Source organism: Poecilia mexicana, unplaced genomic scaffold (genome assembly GCF_051168715.1).
Source record: "Poecilia mexicana isolate PSO_F unplaced genomic scaffold, ASM5116871v1 scaffold_23, whole genome shotgun sequence".
NCBI lineage: Eukaryota > Metazoa > Chordata > Actinopteri > Cyprinodontiformes > Poeciliidae > Poecilia > Poecilia mexicana.
Window position 1 is genome coordinate 7,262,095 of NW_028263392.1, and position 23,534 is coordinate 7,285,628.

The 23,534-nt window shown below is 38.9% G+C and overlaps 1 long non-coding RNA gene across 1 annotated transcript in view; it reads left to right on the forward strand.

The window, feature by feature from the left end:
* Positions 1-204: 204 nt before the first annotated feature.
* Positions 205-23,534, forward strand: part of LOC106906623 (uncharacterized) — an 85,439-nt gene continuing 62,109 nt past the window's right edge. The window contains exon 1 of the long non-coding RNA XR_015762132.1: positions 205-431. This is a non-coding gene — a long non-coding RNA (uncharacterized LOC106906623). The remainder of the gene's footprint in view (positions 432-23,534) is intronic.

Sequence of the window (23,534 nt, forward strand, 5' to 3'; positions counted from 1 at the left end):
TGTCATTTTTATTTATTTTTCCCTACAAACTGAATTTTAGATATAGACCCAGTCTTTTTCAAAGTGTTCTTTGCATCATCTCTATAATACAAGTTGGAAAACAAGAACACTCTTAAATCTTTGATTTCCAGATGGGATCGTGCTTCTTCTGAGCAGCCACGTTCGGCAGTGTTTGTAGTTACACATTCCACTTACAGTTTGACTGCAGGAGTCCATTGGTGATGATAAATACTGCATGTTTGCTCCCGTTTGACAGAACAGTTCTGAGGAGTCGCCTAAATAAGCCATCTTGCCGTTTTTGAAGCCACCGGAAAGCCACCAGTCGCAGTTGCGAGCACCTTTTTGAAGAGGCCGAGGACGGCAAGTCAGCAGGAGGAAGATGAAGAGGAGGAGGCTTCACGTCGAAGATGCCACCGCTCATATGTCGCAAGGTGATGAAGTGCACATATCTGCCCTTAAAGAATTTGTGCCCTGCAGACGCATGCCAGATTTATGTCTTTTCTTTTCCTCTCCTGCCCCATTCTTCAACATTCAAACACGTTGCAACAAAAGGCGGTTTGAAATAGTACCCCCACCCCTCCTCCCGCGCTCCACCCACCCACCAAAAAAAAAAAAAAAAAAAGAATATTGAAGACGGTCGAACTCGCAGGTTAAAAATGTATATGCAAATGCAGGCTACATTAGAGCACACGGAGGTTGTTAATAAATTAACACGTGGCAGAAATAATTCAGTTTAGCGTGATAATTCTTGGGTGTGAGCTGTCAGCCGTCGCATTGTTCCAGGATGGAAAGTGACGCTGAAATGGCAACACGAGCGGTGAACTGTGATGTTTTAGTGTACCTCCATTCGGCGCGCTCTGACACAATAACTGCCTTTTGCTCGCCTCGCTCTACTTTTTCTTTCTTTTTTTTTTTTTTTGTCATTTCGGCAGAACAAAAGGTTTAATTAAGGATGCTTTCCGAAGGGAAGCCGACACGAAACGCACACATCTCAGCCAAAGGTGTGCGTTTTTGCGAGGATCGAGTCGAAACCGACTCTTCGTGAACCAGATGCGTCTTTAAAAGTTTTGTGAATTTCATCCCCCAACATTGATCATCACTATTCATGACTTGTGCAGAGCGTGTGATACGCCAAATGTTATGTCTCCTCTCGGGTTGCCATAGCTGCTAAGCTGCCGAATGTAGGAGGACATCTTAGCGGGGATGTTGTGTGACGAGTTCGTTTCTTCCCCTTGCCTCGGCCTGGAGATTTGCATAGCAGGAACCCGGGGAACTGACACTCTGTTTGTGTAGCTCAAGGTGCAGCGGATATGCAAAGTGTCAAGTGACTCACAGTCAAGTTTTTTTAATAAGTGCCATTTGTTCAATCTGTTGTTTAAACATTCCCGTCACCTCCATGTATCCTTAAAGACTGGCGGCCTCGCTATCTTTTAATTAAGTCTTGGACTAATGTGGCACTTAATTGTCTAATCTTGGAAGATGTTGTTTTCTCTAATTTACTTGGAAAAAGTATCGCAAGCTAAGCTTTTTAATTTGGGTCTGTGGAGGCTGGGGTTTAGTGGGTTCCCAATGAATGAGGGAACATTTCAAAAGAGGAGAAACTTCTTTTCAATTTGAACGAACAGGACTTTATATTGTATTTAGTTTATATTTCTTTCCTTTCTTATAGTTTTCCCTGCTGATCTTTGTGGTAAAATTTGAAATTTACAAGAGGTTCATGGCCCCATTTGCAATGTTGTGCCTCAATAATTGGTGCCAGTGCTGTTAATATTTACCCGACAGCAGTTGGTATTCTTCTATAACTTTTCATGAGGTTGGTGCATACAGAGAGAGGGAGTTTGTTGGGGCTGAAATAGTCTTAGAAGATAGTTTATTTTGTGTCTAAATATGTTAATTTTGCCTTATGCTTTGGATGATTGTTCTCCTGAGAGACCCAGTCACCATCCATTTTCAGATTTTTTGGTAAAACCCATTGGAATTTTATCAAATACCTTGATAATTTACTGTAACATTCTGCCAATGACAGCTGAAAGAGGAACAGGCCCTTAGCATCAGAGCTGCTCCTCCCTACTTGACAGTGAACATGAGCTGATTTTCAACACATCTGTCCTTCCTGATATCCCAATTCCAGCAGGAGTGTTTGATGCCTTAAACTTCAGTCTGTGTCTTCTCTGGGCAAAGCACACAATTCAAGTCTCAACAAGAAGAATCTAATTCACGACCTTAAAAAGAGCTTGGAAACAAACGCTTGTTTATGTTCGTGATGGTAGAACAGAAACGGCCAGCTACATATTCTACAAACTCCTTTGCATACATTAATATCAATTGTTTGGAGAGTTACCTAGAAATGTTGTACCAAGTTCCGTCTGAAATTACTTTACAAGAACAGCTTCATTACTGTGATGGGAAAGAAAACATTCTTTTTTCAGGCTTAATCTCTCTTGTCATTTGGTGAAACAAAAACTTAATTCAACAGTACAGTTTTCCAGAAACTTTGCCAAATATTCACTGAAATGTATTCATCTGTTTCAAATCTTCCAGGGGGATATAAATATTAGAGTTGAATTTTTTTCAGTTTTTGAAGGGATTTGTCGCAGTTTCAGTTTTGACTTTTATATTTGTTTGTTTTTTATTAAATGAATAATTCCTTTCTGCAACAATGACTCTGCAATGATTTAAATCTAGTCTACGGAACAAAGTTTTGCAAAGCTCTGCAACCTGCTGCAGTCAGATTGTCAAGTGAACGACGGCAGGAAACCCAGAATACAGTTCAAGGAGGAAGTGCAAGGCCAGCCCTGATGCGGGGTCACCACATGCCAGGGTTATGATTAAATGGAAAAAGTGGCGTCAGAGAAGGGTGATAGGACAGCGGAGTGAAGGGCCTGTAAACAATGACTCACTTGGCTTGCAAAAGAGGGGAAGAGTGGGAAGGAAGCAGACGACAGCAACCAAAAGTTCTCCAAGTGTGTGTGTGCGCGCGTGTGTGTGTACATGTGTGAGAGAGAGTCTGAGACAAATGGGCCTCTGTCAGGAAATCCCAGCAGACTCTGGATTTAATTCTGTCACTCATAGATTTACAAACACTCATCCACAAATGCAAAGGCTTATAAATATAACTGGAACCCCAAAGAAGAGATAAAGTTTCTTAAAGTAGTTGTTCAGTTTCCACAAATGGGGTGTAAAAATCTCATGATTTCAAATAGACCTCAGTGTTTCTGAATCCTCCTTTTTTTGGGAAAGAGACGCACAACAGAAAAGCCCTCACAGAAGTCATTACGTGCCAAAAAAATCTGAAAAAAAAGACATATTAAAACCAATGTCTCATGGGAGTTTTAACCCTTTATATACCTCAGCTTTCAAGTAAGAAAAATAGAGGGCCCAAGGAGCTTTGTGGTACATTCCTAAAAAAAAAAACTGTAGACATAAGATTCTTTCTGCATTTTTAGCAGGTTTTCTTCACTGCATTTTGATAACAAATTGCTACGCTACCTACCTTAGTACTTCTGGTGTTGGGCCACTCCTGCGAAAACATCAGAAGCATCTTATCTGGTATGAGTAGACGGATAATTTGACTGTTACTCAGCGGACCAAAGTAATCTGCAGCTCACAAAGAAGGGTCTGAAAAATCTTCCAGATTTTTTTTTCTGAGCTGAAAATAACAAAAAAGCAAAATTAGGCTTGGAATTTTTTTTTCCAGGTTTTAGGACATGAGCACATGGTGTCTTTTTTTCTGTGATCCCAAAGTAATAGAGGTTAACAAGTTCTCTTAGAAAATGTCTTTCAGATGAGTGACAAGAATTTACTGAAAAATAGAGCTTAGGCTTTTTCTTTTTTCAAGAAAACAAGGAATATGACAAGAGAGACACTTAATTGTGACAGACATATAAATGGGAACAAAAATGAACAAACTTAGCAGTTTAAACTGGTTGAGTCTTCCTTCTAAATTTACGTTCCTATATGGGATGGCAATTTCAGGAAGCATAGTTCATACTGATCCAGGAACTGTTTGTTCCTTACACACACACACACACACACACACACACACACACACAAAACATCTTTGCTATATTCAGACACACAATATGCTAACAATACAACAGAAGCACTTGCATACACACCAATATCCAATAAATAATTGAATCTCCAGTGGCTACCCTCAGAACTGCAGTGATACATTAATTGGGCAAAATTAGCATGAATTAAAGCAAATAAGTGTAACATGTAATTTATTACTTATCAAGTGTAGTTTAGCGGTGGAAAGCTCCGATTTCCCCCCAGATTGCTTTAACAGCTATAATGCATTTCTTAATTTACTCTGTGGAAAATCAATTTTTTTTTTCAGAGTTCATTAGGCACCAATATGTTACAATGCTGCTCCCTTGAGCACCCAGCTACAAAAAATATTATGCAAATTTCTGCCAGTGCATCTGTATGTAAATAGCAACCAAGTCCACAGTCAATTCTCTATGGGAAGCTTTGTTAGCAGGCCCTTTGTTTCTAAGCTTGAACCTTGTTCATGATAGTCAGGAAATTGGGAAATGGCTGCGTATGACAGGTGAGGGCAAACGAACCCAAGACCAGATTTGTTCTACAGACTCATTAACTTATTTCAACAAATTTCAGAACATCGTGGGCCAACACACTGGTTAGTTTGGATGATCAAATAGTTTTATTGCAGTGAGGATGTTTATGTTGGCTTCATATCGATTGAAGATTTCCATCTGCAACAAAACATAGTTACTCAGATATTTTAGGCAAATTCAGCAGATGATTTTTATACATAAGCACTGCGTGGCCGAATTTGCAATTAATTAATTTAAGTAAAAGAACAACCGTTAGCAAATCTACATTAAATACACAGATTTTCTTCTGTCCAAGCAAGATTAAAGTTCAGATTAAACAATGAAAAAGTGCCTGATGCCCTGTAAATGTTGTGTGAATGGATGAAATGGGACAACTAGGCCTCACTGTCTTGTTTCTTAGGTTAGTATACATTTGGTTGAAGTTTGTCATTTTCTTTAATGCAATGTCATCAGCAGTTCCACTAAGATCTACTGTACAATCTCACAATTACAATGGCTTCCATACTAATTTCCGCTACAACCTATTGCTATTCTAAAAAAGGCAATAGAACAGGATTTATTTAGTCTCACTTTGTTTCATCACAGAAACACAGTAAGATTAAAAGCTGCCTTACATGACTGGCATTACACATAGATATTTTGGAGGAAGTCTTTGAGTTATGACTTCCATTTGTTCTTGGACCAAGTTAGAGAAATTAACTGGAAGGCCTGCAGAGTTATGTGTTCTTATCAAAGTTGTAAAGTTGACCCAGACCTCAAAAATTCAATATGGCCTTCAAGCCATACTTGACAGGGGAGCACAGTATTAAACCATTAATTTGCACTGATGTCATTAAGTTACTCACTATCCATATTGAGATACAGCTCTTCAAACATGCCATACAGAGAGATAAATTGCTGTTGCCTTGTGTTGCTGTTGTCAACAGCATTGTTGTAAACTCCAGATTCAAGTACGACTTTAAAGGTAAGAGAAACGTGGGAAAAATAACCACTTCTGGTTCCCAGTTGACCGTCATTCACTTTACATTCAGCTCAGAGTTCTTCCAAAAGTTTGCTCCACATCCTTCTTTTAAGTGGCTTAAGATAACAAAAAAAAAAGGATTTTTATGGTTAACCAAATCCCCTCTCTCCTGTTTTTAACTTCTAATTTTGTAGATCTTTTAGTGGGTATTTTCTTTTATTTTTATTTTTAATTTATAACTAATGGACACCCAAATTTATTTTGAGTACCACAGAGACAGCCAGTTACGTAGCACCAGTTGTGCCACAGTTTGGGAACATGAGCCCATTTGATTTTAATACACCCCAAGCCCCCAAGTATTACCATTGGATAGATTTCCAGAACATTTAATTGAAAACAAATTGCTTTGCCAAGCTAATGACTTGTATGTTACGAGTGTCTGGATAGGGTTGCAGTTGCAAGCTAATCTTTGGAGACTTAACACTCAAAACATTTCAAGACGCTTTACTGGTTTGAGTTGTAAAAGACTTCAGGTTTTATATCAATGGATGAAAAGTGACAAATCCTCCAAAACCATTAAAGAAGCCCCTGCCCTGCCAAGTCTTTTTCCTTCCAGCAAAGCTCTGAGAATTTGCCCAGCTTTCATATTGAAGAATTCAGAACAATCTGTTCATCATGTTTGGATTTTCCTCCTTTCTATTGAATAAAAAAAAAAAATCTCAATCAAGATCTGATCCAAAAAAATTATCCCTGTGATGTGATTTATTGTTTGCCACTGTCGCCTTACCTGTTTTACAGTCTTTTTTTTTTTTTTACCCAGAGAACTATTTGGCAATATCTTTTGTTTTATTTTTGTCTCTTTTGAGTGTTGCGTTACCAGGATACATGAGACTGCTGCATTATGTCACTTGTTTCACTGGGACACCTGCCAGATTTCACTGGCACTGCTCAGTTTTTTTATTTTATTTTAGCTTTTGTGATCACATCCATCTGGTTTGACCTCACTTTAAAAAACCAAAAAGTCTAGGTCCCTTTCATGAAAGCACTTTCTTCTTTCTCCCTTGTTTTCTGTGTACAAAGTCTGCGGATGTACTTCAAACAAAACACAGCCTCACCTGCTTGTCTTTCCATGAAGTAATTCCCACAAAGCCCGAAGGCAATGTCGACCATATGGCGCTACATAGGTTGATAGATTGTACTACATGGCGCGCACTCGTAACGGTGACTTAAACTGGAGCTAATTACTGCTCGTCTTGGAGATTTGGTTTAATCTACATTTCTGTTAATTGATCATTGCACATTAGCACTGTTTTATGTTTTTATTGCTTTAAAGGACTCTCTCTGCTGGAGCTTTCTTCCTTTAGGGCGCATTAGCGATCGGTTGCAAAGTTGAAATATGTCAAAGAAAAGATGTAGTAATTATACAGTTTTAACTCATGGCTTTGTTGCGAATGCTTCAGCTTTGTACTTATGTGATGTTTTTTTTTTTTTTAATCTTTTTTTTCTTTTTTTCTTTTTTATCTCAAGTGTACTTTAAAAGCTAATGGAGCCCAAATCAGAAGGTAAACCAGAGCAATCAAATTCACAACTCCCAGCCCTTTGTCTTTTTATTGCACAGGCTTGTTTGTCTGTTCTGTGCTTCAAATCAAACAGCTGCTGTTTATGAGTTTCTCATAAATTTGAGTTTATTATTTACCTTATGGTGCAAAATTAGCTCTGTAATTAGGTATCACTTCAGCATGCACGAGGGAGGTAGTATCTAAGCAACCCCTGACATAAACACATACACACACTGTGTACGCTGTGTATTTTCCGGCTGATGTTTTTCGATTTGTTTCTTTTTCTGCTTGTTGCACAGTTAAGTGACAGAAAACGTGTGAGGAAAATGCAACAATAACATTCCAAAGTTACTAATTAGAAGCTTTCTGAAAAGTGTTGACATGTTCTTGATGGCATGGCGAATATTAAGTCTGCAAATTGCATATAATTCAAGCATGTGTCACTTTGTTTTCTGCATCAGTTCAGTTGCTTTTTTCTTCGAGTACAACAAAAATCATTGCTATGAAAAAGTCTATACTTTTTGGTTTTCTTTTTTGTTTTTGCTTTTTATTTGTCATACTTTCAACTTTCAGCCAGAGTTTCACAAGGAAAACCTGAGGAAATCAAAACTGTTAATTTAAAACAATTTCTTTTATTTGGGGAAAAGAGCTATCAAAACCAAACTAGCCCTGTGTGGAACAATTACTATGTCGTTACATTGGGGATCATCTGTACCACATTAAATTGTAAACATAGTTGTAATGAAGTAACAGCATTGTTTAACACTCTACTCCTCACTGTCAAGGTTTGCCGTTTCACATTGGAGGAAACAAACAGCCACCGTCCCACTTAACATCCCCACAGAGCATCATCGTATCGTACACAACTTCCTTGTGCGCTGCAGTTTGTTTTTTTTGTAGTGTCTGTAAATCAGTGTTTGAATTAAAGGCATCCAGCTCGGTTTCCTCTGGGAAACATCAGGCTTTAAACGCTTCTCCCCGGCATGCTTGTTTGAGTAATTTACACTCAAACAATTGTCACTCCTCGTCTCCAGGTGGTCCTTCTCTTCCACTTCTCTGTGTACAAACCGACACAGCTTTTGATGGCTCCACCTGAGAGATTTGCCCAAATGAGTTCTCTTTTTCTTTCTTCCCAATGTAGTGTCTACTGTTTCCGCTTTGGGCTTGTTTACCAGTAAATGCCTTTCCCACCCACCCCCCAAAGCGACATGGGACTGTGTGTTTTAAGTTTCCCTTTTATTTTTTTCCCTTTGCTTTAAAGGAAGAGCAAATTTAGCATTTAGTACCTCGCGCCCATCTCCTTAGCTAACCTAAATGGAAGTATAGGCTGTCGGTAAACAAAGTCTAGCTCCCATTAACCTCTGATTTCCTCTGAGAGATCCACAAACAAGTCGAGTGCCAGATGACCTCAAACAAACTGTACTCGCGCGCGCGCACACCGACACACATGCGCTCATGTCCTGAAGAACAATATGGAAATGTTCGTCCTTCCTCCCTGCCTGCGCTTAGCCCGGGTGCTCTTGCCGTCTGTTTTGCCTAATTGCTTTAACACTAGCCTGGCATACTAATTGCACGGGGCCCCCTGTCACCACATCATTTACATGGCCTGCTTGATTTGGAATTTAATCTGCTTGAAGGGTTTGGGTTTCATGCTCACTTTAAATCCTAATGCTCTCTGGGATTTCAGACGGTTTCAGTAAACCCGCATGTGTTTGTTTGGCAACACAGAAACTTTTAGATGTATAACGCGCTGTGTTCCGTACGACTTCAGAATGACGCTTTGGTTTGGCCCGGTGGTGAAATCAAACGGGAAAATGGATGAAAGGGGTGGGCAGTGCTGTGTTCGGGTGCGTGGCAGAGGAAACTTGAGGATCTGAAGTGGGTGTGTGCGAAGCGTGTACGGGCCGGCGTTTTCTGCTCCCCCCCTTTTTTTTTTTTGATGTGCAGCTGAAAGAGAGTTAGATAGACCGATGCTGTGTTGTGAGCTCACACAGTGCAACTCAATCAAAGGGAAGAAGTTATTTCAATTTCTTAGAGGTCAGGGCCCACCCAGTTTCTGCACTGGCACAGTGTTTCCTGGACCTACCTTCTGGGCCAAACTAAACTGATGCTTTTTCAGATGGCTGTTTTTCATCTTCTGAATTGGGATTTCATTAAAGGAAAAATGCAGACCGCAACCATAACAAATAAAAGTTGGCCTCGATAGAACTTGACATCAAAATTTTGCCTGCTTTTATTAAAAGTTCTTCCTACATTTTTGAGTTTGCTGCTGGTGTTGCCCTTTAGATAGAATCAAAGTTTACAGCTTATCCTTTACATTCAAGTTGTTTGGCTTATCACCCCTAAAATGGAGATAAAACAAATAATACAAATATGTATTTTTTTCTTTTTCACTGATTTTTTTTCCACAAGTATTGTAATATTTATTTTTGATTAACTCCACCCACTACATATCTTGGCACAAATGGTAAAGATATGCATAAAGCTTAATTTTTTTAATATCAGTGTCTTAACATCTGAGGTTTTAAAAATTCAACCTTTGACCCACAGAATAACTGTTCCACCTCCATACCTAATGGTTAGCACTTCTTCAAGTATTTACCCCGTCCCACTTGAAGTATTTGGTGCTAAAATCACACTTCACTCTTGGCCATTTCTCTCCAAAGACCTAAATCCTGTAGAAAACCTGTGGGGTAACCTTGAATATCATGACTCATTATTAATATGAACATTTTGCAAATGAAGTAATGGTAGAAATGGTCAAATGGCTGTTATTTTGCTCACAATATTAATTTTTTTTAACCACTACTCCTAAAATTTTGCATTATTGGCAAGATATTAGCCAGTAATGCATGAGCTAAGTAATACAATTCCACATAAATATTCAAAAACTGGGTTTTGAACTCAGGCATGATTCAATAGACCTGTGCTGTTTTTTTTTTCTAGGTCTTGTTTGTACATGCAACCTTTATATATGCACTAAGGCAACTTTTCAGAGTCTGATCTAACCCTTCTGAGAACAGCCAAACCCCATGGCAACAAAAAGACTTGACAACTGCAGGAAGTTAATACCAACTACTGTCAAAAAAGAAAACAGGCCACATATCAACACATATGCACACTACAGCATGTAGCGACGCACAAGAGGGATCGACTGAAGACGGAACCAACTCCGAACTGAATTGTCATATTGTTTCCCACCCCCACCCCCTTCACTTTAGAGGAAAAACTTTAGTTTTTATTCTTTCCTTCTTTTTCAAGTTCCACCAAACAGACAGAACACAGTCAATATAGAGTCAATTATAAATATTTATAATCTACACATCTTAAAATTCCTGTCAATCACAAAGATGTGGGGATAAGCTCACAGTTGCTAGTTGGTCCGGATGTGATTTGCATGCCATATAAAGCCTCAGCTTGCCATCCCCATTTTGTTTTTGACTTTGCATGCCTGCTTGTTCTCAGCGCAGATTAAATATAGAAGTTTAGTTCTCGTCGAGGATAGATGTTTTCCTCCCCCCCACCCCTCCACCCTCTCTCCTCACACTCTCATGCACGCATACAACACAGAGAGACGTTATTGACGCGGAGCGCTGATGGCGATTCATTATTGAAAAGGAAACCGTCTCAATATGACTGGAGTTTGTTATGGGGAGCTTTGTTCTCGTCATCTATATTGCAGCGCATCGTTGTCAGTCAGCACTCTGAGATCTTTTTCTTCTTGCTGTGTTTGTGTGGAGAAGAGAAACTCGCACTCGCTCTGTAGTGTTTTTCAGTGTTACTGTCCTAATAACGATCTGCTTTATTTTTGCAGTTGATGGAAAAGTGAGATACAGTACGACACGGTTTAGTCTCTCTGTTGGTCTGTTGGCTGGTTGCATGGTATGTTGTAGAGCGATGCTGGTTATCCCAGTAGCTATCTTCTGCCGACGTCTTTGCTTTGACTCAATTTCTGGCAGTCTTCCAGGCTCTGACCTAATGGACCGAACAACACACTAGATAAGTTACTGAGCTAGTCCTTCTAACTCAAAAATACTTTTATCTTATTCTTCCTCTGGGTCTCTGACCGTATGTTTAAAGTCGTTTTTCTGCTGGGTGAACCTCCATCTTGATGGGTGTTTTACAGCCTCCAAACAATTTGTCCTCAATTTATCTCCATCTCCCCATCAATTCTCAGAAGCTTTTCACCCCATCGTAAAGAGAAGCATTCCCACAGTATAATAATGCCATTGCCATGTTTTACACTAGTGATGCTCTGTTCATGAGGATGTGACATATAAAGCTTTCAATATTGTTTTAGAAATTAAGCTAGATTTAAACTGCCTCACAACTTTAATCCTGACCCATCTGGTGTGTTTGGTCTTTGTGTGTTGGTCTAGTGCATACAATGTAAATGAAGCTGCATTCAACTTTAGAAAAAAAAGTTCAAGGGGTGTAAATTCAGATTCAAGAAACCTGAAAAAGTTTAAACTTGTTCTGCATTGTTATAAGGAGGGCTTGGCTTGGACTGTCTTGGTGTTTGGTGCATTTTAAGCTAACTGCAATAAGTCTAGACAAATTTTTTTGAGAATTTTTACTGCTTAGTTTCAAAACTTTTTGATTAATTTGTCTGGAAGTGTTTCACATAACCTTTTGGATTGCATAGTTCTTGATTGAAAATAAATTTTCACCTACATTCCATACAAATCAAGATTTCATGAGCTGACAAGAATATAGTTTAGAATGTTCTGCTTGTGTTGCACAATCTAAAAGGAATAATTCCAGCTCATGTTTGTCAATAAATACAAATTGAGTTCTTACAATATGCAAAATCTTTTTTTTTTTTTTTTTTTTTTTTTTGCTCTCTGTGATCTTGTCGCTGCTAACAACTAAACACAGTAATCTCTGAAAACATTCAAACCACTGCACTATATTCCACCAAAGTCTGGTAATTTAACAATCATTAAATAATTCTATTAAAATGTGTTAAAAAAAAAAAAAGCCTTCCAAAGTCACATTTATTCTCTCATCAACAAGCCTCTGATTGTCACTTTGGTTTAGCATCCACTTGATTTCATAATTTATTCAAAAGTCAGAGTGTATCTCTGTACTGGTGAGCTGCGGGTGAGTGCCTGTGTGTGTGTGTGTATATACTTGTGTGGGTGGCTGAACCGGCAATGTGTCCCCTCATAAGAGTGCTTGTTGTGTGGCATTCTCACTTGATTTCATGCTTTGCTGATGGAAAATTAGGCCCAGGCGTATCTCTGCATGAAGAGGAGGTGTAGGAGGAGGAGGAGTGCTGATGGTTGCTTTTATTGCCTTAGGACAATCTCCCCGACAACAAGAAAAATAGAGCGATGAGGAGGGAGGGAGACTGTGTCATTGGCTGCTAATGCACTCTAAACAAGACGATGAGACACGTGGAATTCCCAACGCAGTGCCCCCCCCATGCCACCCCCCTCCAAAAAAAGAACACGTCTCTCTGACTTTCTCTTCATCACTTCCCGCATCTTTTTACTTATTTATTTTTTTTTCTACACCCCCGTTGTTGCAAAGTGCAGTTATGAGCCTGGCGTTCTGAAATATTCTAAATGCACTCTTCCTTTGTGAATGACATATCGGAGCGCTGAAGAGTTCATTTGCATTTTTTGTCTTGTTTTTCCTCCTTTGTGCCTGTCTGTTGCCCAATGAAGCTCTGAGGATAAAGTGCTTAAAGGACTGCAGGCACTTCACTCGAGTTGTTTGGTTGTTCAAAAGATTTGCTACAGTACACCGCTAGTTGAAATGCAGCTCAGCCCAATGTCAGACGTGTGACGAGCATTTTGAGGCAAAGCAAGAAGGGGTGGGGATGGGGGTTGGAGGGAGGGGGGGGGTTGATGGATGTGGGACCAATCCTGCTATGTTATGTAAGTGGAATTGTCTTGTATATTGTTGCTCTGTTCATGTTGCTACAAAAAATAAACTTGACACAGTGCATTACTTTGATCAAATTAAAGATGAGTTTCCAGAAATTTCCCTAAAAGCTCATAACCGTTTAATATTTATTTATTTATTTATTTACAAAGGGGAGTCTGGATACATCTGAGAATAGGAATTTGGTGTATGGAGAATATTTTTGTAATTCCTAATGTTGTTCCTGATCCCAATGTTTTGAGTGGTTCCCCAAACTTTAGCTTCTGGCTCAAATGATAACGTTGTGCTAACTTAACAAAATGGAGACACAAAAAGCATCAACAGCCAATACATCTCTTGAGATATTGCTTTTTATCTCAACCTTTTTAGTACAATTAGATTTTCAATCATTTAATTGACACATTTTTGTTCCTTGTTTTAATTTCTTGAAAGGATTTTAAAAGTCCAACTTTGGGCACCTCCGCTCTAACATCCAACCATGCAACACATAGTCTCTGGGAATTCATGGACATTATTTATAAGTGAAAAGTCAGGGCAGTTTTAAGGCTAGATCTTTATCCTTCCAGGCCTCTATGTATAGAACAAATACATGTATGGAAATATCTTACTTGTTATCCCTGTCCTATGGACTAGGACTGTTGTCTTTTATTCCCACCATCCAGCCCTTTTTCATCCCCCTGCTAACTTTGATAGAGCTGGACAGATCTATGACTCAGGTGTAGAGAATCTTTTGATAGGATAACTATTAGATATGAACCCATAAACTCTGGCTTTTATGGGAAAGTAGCAGGAACAAAGTGCTGTTTTGCAGTTTGCCTATCAAATAAAATCCCCCAAAATACATTAAACTTTATGGTTGTAATAAGACATGCTGTGAAATGGGTCCAGGCACATGCATGCTTTTGCAGGTACCTGCATGGTTACAGGAAAAGCTTTGTGCAAACTATTAAAATTATTTTTAGAAAAAGCAGTGATGCACACAGCCACCCCACAGTAACACTGACGCACGGTTTATGTCAGCAGTTTATGTCATCGGTCACTCAGACTATGAAACTGATATTTAGGAGGATTTTTGAGGTTTAGCTTTGGGATTTCTGGTTAAGGAGAATCTTCCCTGCAGGAAGTTGAAAACGTTTCACTCATTCATACCCAACACAAAGAAAATAGACATTGCAAATGTAGGGAGTGGGCATTAACTAGTCTCCATGCAAAACACGTGGAGGCTTCCAGTTTAGTGACGCACAGAAAATGTGGCTGCGGTAATTGGCTAACGGCTGGCCCATCTGGACGCGTTTGCCATCAAACAGCTCACTGCTTATACTGGGCTACACTTTATGTAGTGCGTAACCTCTGCTCTGTGTGAAAGTTGCGAACAGAGATGTCTATTCTCTCTCTCTTAGCCAACAAGTTCAGAAAAGAAAATGGGGCGCTTGAGAAAGATTGCACAGATATACCAAAAAATTCATCAATAGGTCATCTCTTCTCTCTATTGTTCTCTCCAAGCCGCAGTAATTGAAGTTAGAACAAGTTCAGGATCCTAGATTAGCAATCTTAAGTGGTCAGTCAAGCCCCACACTTTCTATCTGCAGCAATCACTGAAACTCTAATATTCTATTTCCACAAAGTAATCACTGAAGGAAGTTAAGGAAATCCAACTCATTCCACCTCAACTGAGTCCAAAAATCAATATTCACAGATAGAACTCTAATATTTGGTGTGGGATAAGACTGTTTTGTATGATCTTATTATCAAATTGGGCAGAAAAGTACTCTGCAAGATGGAAGGAGGGGGGAAAGACGTTTGAACCTCAAAGGCACAGTCCGCGTCTGCGAGTCGAGTCTTAATTACAATGACCTTATAACAGGGGAGTAGCCTACAGCAGTGCATTCAGGCTAAGCAAGTACCCCCCACCAGTGCACAATGCACCCCATGCCACCATCATACCTGATAAATGAGTTCTGCTCCTTGATTGCTGCACCACGTCCAAGAGAGGGAAAAGGGGGATAGAGAGCAGAAGGAGAGAAGGGTTAAGAGGTATCCGAAAGTATCCAAACCAAAGAGAAGAGAGATAACACTCAGCATTGGACATTTGGTTTTAAGTTAATGGTACTAAACAACTCTTAACACTCACTAGCGACTTTATTAGGTACACATCGCTAGGATCGGGATGCATACCTGGTTACTTTCAGAGCTTAATTCCTTATGGGAGAGATTCAACTAGATGTTGGCAACTTTCTTCAGTGGTTCTGGTTCATGTTGACAGACAGTTGCGCAGTTGTTGCAGATTTCTTGGCTGAGAACATCCATGATGCAGATCTTCTGTTGCACCGTTTCCAATAGATAATCCATTCAATTAAGATCTGGTGACTGTAGAGGCCACTGGATTCTAGGCTTTGAGAGACTTGTTTTAGGTTATTTGAGCTTTGGTGGATTTTACCATACCATAAGAATATTGCAGTTGAAACTGGGATTTCCAGTCTCCTATTGTCCTGATTTGAAGGGTCTATGTACATTATAGACCCAGTTACTGTTTTTTATCTGTCAGGAGTGTGAGCTGTTGTGGTGTGCTGCTGTAGCTCATCTACTTCAATGTGAGCAGAATACCATCTCTGAATGTGCATCTCTGATGTAACAATTGATTTTTTAAGCTATTGCTGCCTTTTTATCAAATTACTTCTCCTCTTACTTCTGACATTTAGGCATTTTTGATGTTTATTTTCAGGTCATCCTCTTTATGCATGAGAGATATACCAGAAGATTGGCAGATCATGAAATACCGATCTGAGGGAAAACTAGCCTTTGTATCATAGCTTTACAAACTAAACCCTGAGAAAAGAAGGTCAGTAGAAGACAGACACAGGTGTACTGAAACAAACAAAAAAATGTGTATGCTACATCAGAAACATAATGTAGGATATGGATTTGTAGGAAGAGTTGCTCTCATTTGCTAAATTCCAGCTCTTTCTTACCCCTAAATATAACATTTTTGGTACTCTTCTCGTTTGTCATTTTGTACTGTCGTAGTTTTTACTTCATTCGGAGCTTAAAAAGATGCCAGCCATGGGACAGTTCATAACCAAAAACTATACTGACAACCCAACTTACACAAAATTCTAATTATTAATAGTATTAATTGTGGTTAAGTGACTCCCATAAATATTTACTATGAAACTTGAAGTTTTTTTGATCAGGGTAATGAAAAGCCATGTTTCGTGAGTCAAACTGCCCAAATGGGGAACAGAACTAGAATCTGCAGAAATGAAGTGGAATATGAAATCTTTCTGAAATATTAGAATGAGGTTTTATATGTGAGGTTTGAATATTTTTATGATTTCTTTTTTCCATAGTACCATTTTACCAATGTAATTAAACGGAGTCGCAGTGGTAAAGCCTACAGGAATGACATGATTGATTTTTCACAATAGATATAGGTTCAGACGAAATGACAACATATTGGTTTGAAATGGTGGCAAGAATGTTGAAATGTGTTGAACATCTTGTGCTGGGGTTGCTCAACAAAACTAAAGAGGTTTTCCTTATTTGTCTGACAAGTTTGTCGTCTTGGTTCACATGCTTTAGAAAACTGCTTAAAAACTTTCATGTTTTCTTGGTAGACCTCTTGATACTTGTATGTAGTTAATGAATTCCATCCAAATCCTTTAGAACCTTTTGGGGTTTTATTAGGGAATATTTACTTGCCTTCAGAGTTAGTCCTAATAGATGCACACGTGCACGCAGACAGGCTTCACACATTAGCAATTTGCATTCTGCGCTCTCCATTGCTCTGTGTTTCTAAGAGTCACAGGCTGCCACAAGTTTAACTTGGTTTTTGATTAAGTGTTTGTAGGTAGCGCCTCGGGCCTCGTCTCTCGTCTCTCGCAGATAAGAGGCAGTAATCCTACAGAGTGTGTGCGTTATTGTGTGTGTTTTATTTTATATTTTATTTTTTCCTTTGGCTGCATGCCGTGGGACCAAAAAGCAGTTTAATCCCAAGAATTTAATTTTGCTATATTTTCCCATCTGAAGATGAAGCATCATTAAGTGGCAGTCCCAACTGTCGGTTTTCGGAACGAGGTTTTAAATGAGTCCCTTCTCTCCTGCGGCGGCTTACGAGTACGCTTTCTAATGACAAAACAAATCGGAATTTGGCAAAAGAACATCTTAGACTAGGAACTGTGTTTAGGGTGAAAACATGTTTTTGCTTTTCTTTACGAAAACGTCTCTTAGTGGAATCTTCCCTTTCAGAAACCATCCCTATGTTTGACAGCGTGCCAGTCTTAACAAAGGCAAAATGCTGAGTTCCCCTTTAATAGATCTATATTCATTTTCAAATGACTTGATTAGCCAGCACAATGTCATTGGATTCAGGGGCCCATTACACATTTATGATGGTAAATTACTGAACATTTACAATCCAAATGAAATTTCATGAGGACGGGATATTGAAAAAATGAAGGGAGAGACGCTTTGCGTTCATCCCTGTAGCCTTGCCTCATTGCTCCCCTCTTCCTCTCCCACCCACATCCAGTCTCTCTTTTTCTTTCTCCTTTCTGCACACTTTTTTTCCCCCCCTTCAATCTGTCTCTCAACCTTTTCCTCAACTCTTGTTTGTTCCTTCCTCACATATCACATCAGTGCCCCCTGTGGTTCATCTGGGTATGACATCCTAGTTTTCTGAATTCAACATTTCTGTCAATGACAGTGGGAAAATTAGAAACATATATATATATATATATATATATATATATATATATATATATATATATATATATATATAATAATGACAGTGGGAAAATGAGCAATTCTTAGCTTTATATTTTATATATATATAAGTTTATGTATAAATATTAAGTTTAAAAAAGGGAAGAATATGCAGATAAACTGTGGTATAAAGACATGAGCTGCTTTTCTTTTTTGGTGCGCTCCTACATGTAGGTTCTACTATCCTATAGCTCCCTGGGCAAACATCTCTCCTATCCAATCAGCGCTCGGCACGTTGCAGCCCTGCCACCGCATCCACATCAATATTTTATTTTGGCAAATTTGCAGTGACACGCATTAGTACAATTAGGGGCAAGTTTTTCCTTTAATTCCTATCTTCTACAAGCAGAGTGAGTGATAAAGGGAGCCCGGACCTGCATGCACACACACACTCGCTCTCTCCCGCTATCTCACTTGCTTTTCCGCCTATCCTCTCTTTCTCTCCAGCGCAAGCTCGTTCATTCCTCAGCTCTCCACCTCTAAATAATTCATCATCCAATCAATCATTTTCTCTTTGTTTTGGGCCCCAGTGCCTGAGATGAAACGGCCCGCTGCCAAAGCTGCTTTGCCTCATCTGAGGCCTGGAAAACATGATCTGCTGCTGAGATTACAACACACACATATATATTTATATATATACACATACACACGCACACACACCAAAACACACCTAGAACTGAAGCGCTACTACCAGATTTTCACAGTTGGGAGTCATACACATTGTAACAGATACAATAGGTGCACACAGCCACACCGACTCTAAATAAAACTAAAGGTTTCACATAAAAATCGAGCCAATACGACCAAAAATACCAAATATCTGACAAAGACAAGAACGATTTTTCAAATTATACATTTGTTTTCAGCACAGTTGAATCAGAGCTATGACTTAATAGAAATATCTACATTTAAAACTATACATAAAATAAAAATTGATTTTGCCTTTACAGGTAAATGGGCAACATAATTCCCATTTAATGCTATTTAACTTGCAGCCTTCTTAGTATTTTTTTATTATTTTTTTTAATGGCATGCTGTTCCAAAGGAGAGCTCTGTAACAGAACAGAGACTGCGTGTGTGATCTCTCAGCTGTAACACCAGGGTTTGGTTTAGCTTATCTAAAGGGCCTGTCTCCGCCTTAAAGCCTGCGTGCAGGCAGCTTTAATAGGGGGAAATGTCTTGGACAAGTGATTTGAAGATATTTTGCTTCATCCCTTTGGAGCGCTCCGCAGGTGATGCTACGAATGTCTCCTTTGTTTGATGTCGAACAACACAGATCCTTTTTGCTATTGAGTGATGGCTTCGAACGCAGGGAAGAGCGAGACCCCGTGTGCCGCACCCCCTTTTTTTGAGCTACATCAGAGAAAAACTGACATCTATTATGGTAAAGAAAAGACAAGTGTTTGAAATTTTTCAAGTACACACGGCAGAAGTGTCAGGGTGATTTTTTTTTTTTCTCCTCTCTCCCACTTTCTTTTTGTTAACAAGGTGGTTTTAAGCCAAGCATGTCTATAAGAACTCTGTTGGGTAGAGCATGAAAAGATTTGTGCAAGGCCATCATTGTAATGTTTTAGTCCCCTTAAAAGTCACCCTAAATCCCTAGTGTCCGTCTAACAAGAGGAGATTAGACCCATTGAACAGGAGCTCAGATTCAGTTCACTCACCATCTAACTTTTTATCACTCTGCTTCGTGATTTATCTTCTTAAATATTTGTTGATTTAGCCGCTGATATTTTTGTGAACTTTAATTTGAGCAAAAAATGTATGTGTGACTTTTTCCCCAACTTTCTTTCTCACTTAAAAACTCTGAAAGAAAAAAAACCCCTAAAACTTGTGCAAAGTAAGGTTGTAGATGCACTTAATGCAAAATGCTATCACTTCAGATGCTTCAAATAATTTTTTCTTTGGAAAATAATCATGCAAATGTTGGCAGGTTAAATTGGAAAGCAGATAAGTTTTGAAGTATAGATGCCTCTTTGGGCAAACATTGATCCAAATAGGGTGTTAAAGATGTTTGTATTTAGAAGAGTTAAAATGGCAAGGTAACACTAAGTTGTCTTTTCTGTTTTTATGTTACTCTGATTTTAATTATTTGACTTTAATTATTGACTTCAAATTAACTTCTTTTTCCTGCTTAAAGAACTTAATATTTTTCTGTGGACATCATTGTTTGAAATTGTGCATCTTGACAAGTTTCTTGTTTTTAAACACAGAGTGCATCAACTTATGTTTTTCTTTTATGACCTATTAATGTATTGGCATGTATACTAGACATGTTTCAAAAGATTATCTTTATTTTTTTTAAAAAGAAACAAACATCTGCACTTTTAATCAAAACCATCAGGTGATAATTGGTCCTGATATTACTTGGTCCCTATGTTCTTCACCTTAAATGTATAATTTAATAGAAACCGATTCAACACCATAAGAAATGCAGGTAAAGAAACCTGTAAAAAAATGCTTTCATTGCCATTTTATTATTTATTGGAACGCAATTTTAAAATCAGTTTTTGTCATCAGGTCCTGCATTTTGATGTAGATGGGAGACACCTTTGGTGAATTAACACCAAGTCATGCCGATTATTTCGATCTGTAGTTAAAGCCCCATCATCACAAACTCAGATTCAACTAAACTCCTTTAAGAGGCAATTGCTTCTATAAAATAAAGAGTCGTCTACTCCTGCAACTTGTAGCGTAGATGCAACTTATTTATCTGCACATGAAATCTAACGGTCTTTTTCAAATTTGCCACCAGGGACCTGCACACACGCAGTAAATGCCCGTCTCAAGCCTGATAAATAGCAGAGGTGGATGGGAAGACATTAACTGTAAGCGTCATGGGCACTGTAAAAAGACAAACTGCTTTATTTATCAGGCTGGCAGAAACACATTATAAAGACAGACAGGGGGCTGCAGGAGTAAATAAAACACCGTGGCGACAAGACGGAGGAGAAAAAAAAATAAAGCGCGGAGTTAAAGGGAGACGATTTAGAGAGATGAATTAGGAGAGAGGAATGGAACGTGGAGAGCAGCGGCAGCGAGTGTCAGACAGAGAGTTGAAGGATCACCCAGGGCCTGGTAATCATGCCCTGTAGAGCTCTACGTCAAGCAGCTCCAGTGTGAATGAGTGATCACACCAACTTGCCCTTTGTTTGTTCCTCTCTAGCTCTCCTGTCTGTGTTGCGCACACACACACACACGCGCGCAAACACACCATGTGCAATATCCCACTACCTCATAAAATAAATTGGCCACCGACCGAAGACGGCAAGATTCCGATTACCTCTGGTGAGAAGTCGACTCCAGCAATTATTGTTACAAAATGTTCCAAGAAGCTGCTCAGATATGTCACATTAGAACATGGCCTCCTCTTTCAGGCCGTCTGATTTTGAATGTATTTGCGAATCAACGGAAGAAAATATTTAGTTCGCATATAGCAGCGTAATTTAGGCAAAAAAAAAATGAGTTCTTGGGTTTTCACAAGGACATCATTAACCCTCTTGTAATTAACCTTGTTCAAAAATTAACCACATGTTATTATCAAACCAAGCAAATAATTGAAGCAGCAGCTTAATTTATAATTTGACAATTTCATACCTCTTTTTTTTCCCCCTACCGTCTTTCATGTATTGCTTCATTAGATGAAGAGGAAATTGAGAGAAACATTTACCAGTGTTGATTTTTAATGAACATTTGGCTCTCTGAAAATATTTAATATGGTACTTTTGGCCCTTTTTTTTCTGCAGAAATCTTCTTTCCTCCTTTTGTAAGGGGGGGAGTGCATCAACTTGGGCTTCCCACTACAAAGGCAGAACCCAACAGGGAATAGTATGGAGATTTGGCCCTTGTTGAACACAACCAGTCTTATGTATAGGCTGCATACACCACCTTGGTCTGTATGTCAAGACTCCTCTAAAGAAGAGGATTCAGGATGTGTGGTGAGAGGAATAGATGGAAGAATCCAAATCCTCTATGGAGAGATATTTTCAGACTGTCCGTTGGGGCAGTTTTGGTGCTGCCCACTTGGATATGCTTAAAGAAAAAGTGAGCTTCCCTGCGCGAAGTGGTATGACAAAGGTTTGATAAATGCGGTGACGAAAGTTCTGAAATGCGAGGTATCGTAGTAAAAACATTAATGGTAAAAGAAAACCTGACACAGAGAGCTTAAAGGACCAAAATAGTAAAAATAATAAAATTTAAAAAGCAATATGTCATGCAATATTAATGGGTTTAAATTGTAAATTACTGAAAATCAATTTGGTCATCAGTCAGGTTTGAAAGTTGTAGGAAAAACTCACTGTTAAATACATGACAATAAATACTACTGTTATAGGACATTTTTGTGCATTTTTTTTTATATAAAAGTGATTCATTCAAAACAAATAGGAACTTAATGTGGAATTGTTTTTACTGTGTGTGTGTGTGTGTGTGTGTGTGTGTGTATATATATATATATATATATATATATATATGCGTGTGTGTGTACATTTAATTCAAAACTAGTTTGGATTTTTGTTTTAAAGTGCTAGGCTAAGCCTAGCAATTTTACTATGTTGTGATGTGACTCATTGATGACTAAATGACGCTTCAGGTTAAAGGTGTACAGAAACTACTTGCACAAAGTTCTTCTCCTGCTTCTTAAACTTTAAGTTTTTTGTTTTTTTTTGAATGCCATAAAATTTGATGAGTGGTGTTTCAGCTGCTCTCTGCGCCAGCAGCCGTCTGTGTGGTGCACTGCAGCTCATGACTCGGAAAGGGAACTGAAGCAGCCGATTTAGTGTTGCTTTCACTTCAAAAACCATCCTAAACAATGAAAAGATTTGGATTATGATGGAAGATTTGTTAGATCTATCTATTTAAGAATTAGCTTAATTCGCAGTTAGCGCACACAAAGAATTGGACTTAAGCTCCACTTTGCTCTGTGTCATTCCTGTAGGCCAAACACACAAAAAGTGGTAATTTAAAAAACAAAAGAAGAAACTGCAGCTGAGAAGTTTGAAAGATTTGAGCGAAATCAAATATTGATAATTTAAATATGCATCTATTAGGGTTCTGATCCAATCGTACATTTAGGACCAATAGTGTAAAGGCAATATGGAATGATTAAAATGAATGGACAAATTTGAATCAAATGACATTTGTAGGATTCCTGTGTTATCTTTTTTACACAAACATAGTTTATCACATTCTGTAGGTGACAAAGACTGTGTCCTGTCTCCAAAGCAGCTGCGTTAGTTTTTGCAAATGAACAGAATAATGTCCAGGTCCAATGAAACTGCTTAAATAGTCATGATCCCCCAAAGCTGGGAGTTCAGAAAGGTGTCCATATCTTTCAAACTATTTCCAGCTCAGCATTTCATTACCTGAACTATGAAATGATGTATAAAGTGTGGGCTTGACCTGTAGTTGATCCCCATTCAGATGTGACATGCCATGAAGCCCCCCTCTCCCCCCAATCCCTCAGAGAGGAGGAGTGGCTGTCTGCCAAAACTGCCTCATCATTGACCTCAACCGTCTGCCACCGCGAATCTTCAGGACAGATGTTTAACTGCCATACAAAACTCCATGGCTCACTGCCTATTCAATCACTCATGTGACAGTTAACAGCCCACAGTGGCTAATGATTTTCTGTCATGTTCGGGCCGTGCTGCGGAACAGGAGTATTAAATATCGGCCGACGATGGACACATCAACTACTACAATGGCCCCTTGTTCATCACCTCAACTTCAGCGTGCCCCGTTTTTATCACTCCGTGAAAGCGGAGTGTATCGCCCAAG